This window comes from Lampetra planeri, chromosome 6, assembly GCF_965212315.1.
Source record: "Lampetra planeri chromosome 6, kcLamPlan1.2.h2, whole genome shotgun sequence".
NCBI classification, from domain to species: Eukaryota; Metazoa; Chordata; class Hyperoartia; order Petromyzontiformes; family Petromyzontidae; genus Lampetra; species Lampetra planeri.
Window position 1 is genome coordinate 17,735,111 of NC_136112.1, and position 4,732 is coordinate 17,739,842.

Consider the following 4,732-nt stretch of genomic DNA (forward strand, 5'->3'; position numbering starts at 1 on the left):
TCCCCCCTGTAGCCTTAACAGATTGTTGGGGCAAGTGCTGATAAGGACCACCTATGGAGGCCGAAATGGCACACGAGGGAGTGTGTGGCCAGCACCACGCCCAACCGCGTTTGCCTCCCGAGTGGCGATGTTTACACACTGCACTAGGTACTCATTTGAGGCTGAGTCGACCCACATTGACCAGAATGCAAAAGTATGTTAACTGGCCATCAAGACTCAACATGGCGTGATGAGGCGCTTATCCAGCAGTAGATTCACAAAAGGGGTGTAGGTGGACAACAGATACTCAGTAATGTCTTTTCATCCTGAAACAAACACGTCTACGTGCTGTATGCTATAACGCCAGTTGGTGATATGATCTCTCTACTTTGCAAGCATTCGTGAAAGCATCTTTCACAGAAGGATTTGCACATGAACAAAAACAACTTTTATTTACCAGGTAATGCCCACTGAGCAATATAGCTCTTTTCAGAAGCGACCTGGCTATCACAAATGATATTTCAATGAAGTAGCTTATCATCATCAAGTGAAAATTTATAACAGCAGCCACATACTCTAAACGCGTGATGTTAATTCTAAATGTGGAGGATTAAACCAGAGAACCCGGTGAAATCCACGCGACCACCACGGAGAAAAGAGAGAGACGCAGACTTCAAATATATAGCAAGCATTGTCAGGGCCCGGGGTCTCACCCACGCTGTCCTGAATACCAGGTGAGGGAAAAAACATTTCCTAGGCACCGCGGCGCGCTCCTTATCGACACATTTATAGAAATACTCTATGAAGACAACACGTTTAAAAAGGAACCACGTAACACAGTGGTACCACGCTGTCAGATTGAGAACGGTGATGATACAATTCGGGGCTGGAGCGACACTGCCCCCACCTTCACCGGTATTCCTGATGGGGAAATTACTCCCTCCCACTTCACGAGATATTCTCTCTGAAAGAAAAATGTATTTGTTTAGAAACGCACGTTAAGCGAGGTCGTTGCTCGAGTGATCTTTAAGGTTCACGGTGCAGAATCAGAATCTGTATTTAGACTGGAGGAATCTGATGAGCTCTGAAGCTCTTTAATATCAAAGGTTTTTTTTTGGGTTAGATCACGTAAGTATAAATGCGTCATGAACCCACCACCACCCGACGCAGCTAATTAGTAAGTTTTGTCACGTAAACAAAACATTCCAATTCATTACGAGTTCAGCCCACCGGTGTGTTGGAGAGTAAACCCACAACAACATTTACAATTTGAGTTCCGTGTTAAACCAGCTATGAAGCTCTTTTTTTTATCACAGACTAGCGGGAAGTACCCGGCGTTGCCCCGGTCAAAAAAATATTTCAAACCTACTCTTAAAAATCTAACAGCAGTGCTTACTGACTGTGGTGGTACCTGCTATGATTACAGCAGTGCACACCCACTGTGGTGGTACCTGCTATTACTACAGTAGTACATGCTGACTCTATAGCAGTATTTATGGACTCTATAGCACAAAATACTCACCTCACAGAGTGGAGTGGTGAGGCCTAGTCCCGTGCAGAGCCTCCGGCCTCGCCTAGATTGTCCAGCTGGCCGGGGTGGCACCTTGGCAGGCAGGGGCTGGGCTGCTACCCCTGACCCCCCCCCCCCCCCAGCCACGATCTCCCCGGCCGCTCTGCAGTAATATCTACGGCCTATAGTGGTAGGATCTACCGACTGTATAGTAGTAACTGCAGGCATCGGGGTGGGGGGGTCATCACACAGTGAATAATTTACCTGAGCATTTAGTGTATTTTTATAGGCACGTGAGTTGGTATGGTCGTGCACGCGTCATAAATAAATACATAAAAAGAAAGCGCACAGAAATCGCACTAAATCGCTAATTAAACTAATTTAAAGTTGACGGATATGAAAAGGGAATAGTGCTTGCTCACGGCGGAGCTTACAGCGTGGAACCTAGCTATTTTTTTTACGACAACATCACGGTTGGAGAGCCAAATCCTTTGCAAGTGCGTGAACACACGCAAACACACACAAACCCACAGACAAATTGTGACTTTTATTTTATCACAGATGTCCACGCAGTCAGCGAGTTTACAACAACAAATAAGCAAGTCCCTAAATATAAATGAACAATACGTACATTAATTATATGTCCGATTAATCAAGATTTGGCAAGGCAGCAAAAAGAATAACAAAGTAGTCCCAGACCACACCAAGATAACACCACGCAGCATTAGTAGCACCTCAACACAATGGCACATTAACGTTCAACTATCGATACACGGGTAATGATGAAAGTTGCAAATCACATTTGCAAATGTGACTGCTGTGTCGAGCACGAATTTTATGCTTCAGGAATTTGTTTAAAGAAAGATTTACGATGTTCAAGGAGGAAACGAGATTGTTCCAACAACAAAGGCGTTGTCACCTATTCCAATCAGGTGATCCCCTATTCCAATCAGATGATCCCCTATTCCAATCAGGTGATCCCCTATTTCAATCAGGTGATCCCCTATTCCAATTAGGTGATCCCCTATTCCAATCCTTGTTCTAGGGATCACCATACTCTGCAGAGGATGAGCGTGGCCCTAATTTTTTTTTTGACCAGGTAAGGTACACTGAGCTATGTAGCTCATTTCAGAAGCGACCTGATTATCACAATTGATAGCTCTACGAAGTTGCTTATCATCATCACGTGAAAATGTAGAGCAGCCAAATACTCTATACGCGTGATGTTGATTCTACATGTGGAGGGAAAAACAGGAGGACCCGGAGATAAATCCACGTGACCACGGGGAGAGTAAATTTATCTGGGTCTTCCGGTGTTGCCCTCCACGTTAAGAATCAACACGCGTCTGGATTAGATGGCTGTTACTATACCTTCCCACTTGTGGTAATGATAATATTAGCCAATTCGATTAGCCAAGTCGTTCCTGTGCAAGAGTTCATAGCTCACGTGAACTTTACCTGGCAAATAAAAAGAGTTTAGTTCTCTAAACGCGTGATGTTGATTCTAAATGTGGAGGTCCACTGAGCTACGTAGCTATTTTCAGAAGCGACCTGGTTGTTACCTGGCTATAATAATAAGCTTATTATAAGTGCCTTATCATATGGACATTTTCTGCAGCCAAATACCCTCAACGCATGTTGATTCTAAATGTTGAGGGGGAAAAAACAGGTGGACCCGGAGGAAAATCGACGTGAGCACAGGGAGAACATGCAAACTCAGAATATACAACAGGCGTCAGGGTCGAGATGGAAATCACAACCTCCTGTATACCAGGCGAGGGAGTTCACCTCTCCTCGCCACCGTGACGCCCCTAATGCGACCGTCATAATTGTAATGCTCTTACCTCGTGCCGCCTACTGGAACATCTGTGAAAAATAACTCGTAACTCATCGGATTCCTCCAGTATGAATAGATATATTTTGATTTTGATCTGTTCACCGGAACATCAGTTGCTGACCGCGCGGGAGTTGGGAGTGTCTCCGATTCTGAAGCACAGCGCCACCGAGCAACATCTGGTGAGTTCAATACGAGGTCGTGGTTAACTCGAATTCATCACCACCACTATCGTCCTCATCATCACCATTACCAGAAAAAACATCACCACCATTATCATCACCACCAACATCATCATCATCATCACCAACAACATCAACATCACCATCATCACCATCATTATCACCAGTAAACTATTACCTGGGCAGTGACAATAGCTATAGACGGCCTCTGAACGAATTATTAATAAATAACAATCTAAAGAAAACTCATTTAAGTGATATAAAATATAGCAATGCTCAACTAAGAACCGTACTAGCATTAAACAACCGTTGCATTTTTCGTTAAAGTAATCAAATATTTAACGACAAAATTGTGATATCTAACTAACACTTTCTCTCATTAACGCTACTTGACTATTGTAACTCACAATAACTCGTTTAACCTGTTCTGAATGCCATATTTACAAGAGCTATGCTCTCAGGCCAGTCCACAGTGGGTGCACAATTTCCCGTCACATCAACGTTGGTGGAGCACCTTAATTCTAGCTCCGAGAATGACAAATATCACCCTGACTGCCTTGCAAAAAAACTTGTTTTTTCTGTGGGAGAATAGATGGGGACGTACTGCCCTCTACTGCTTGAGTTGTGACATAACCAACACGGTGGAGCGTAGCATAGTATATCGACAATGCTAGATAATTGCAACTCACTACGCTTCATCATCATAATCATCACTACCATCATCACCATCAAAATTATCATCACTAACATCATCACCATCACCAGCATCATTACTACCGTCATCACCACCACCACCATCATCGTCATCACCATCATTATTACCACAAGCACCATCATCATTATCACCACCATCATCACCACCATAATGATTATCACCACCACCACCGAAATCGCCATCATCATCACCACCATCATCACCACCATAATTATTATCACCACCACCACCGAAATCGCCATCATCATCACCACCATCATCACCTCCATAATTATTATCACCACCACCGCAATCGCCATCATTATCATTATCACCACCATCATCACCACGATAATGATTATCACCACCACCGAAATCGCCATCATCATCACCACGATAATGATTATCACCACCACCACCGCAATCGCTATCATAATCATCTCCACCATCATTACCACCATAATTATTATCATCACCACCATCAAGATCATCATCATCACCACCAACAACATCATCATCATCACCACCATCAT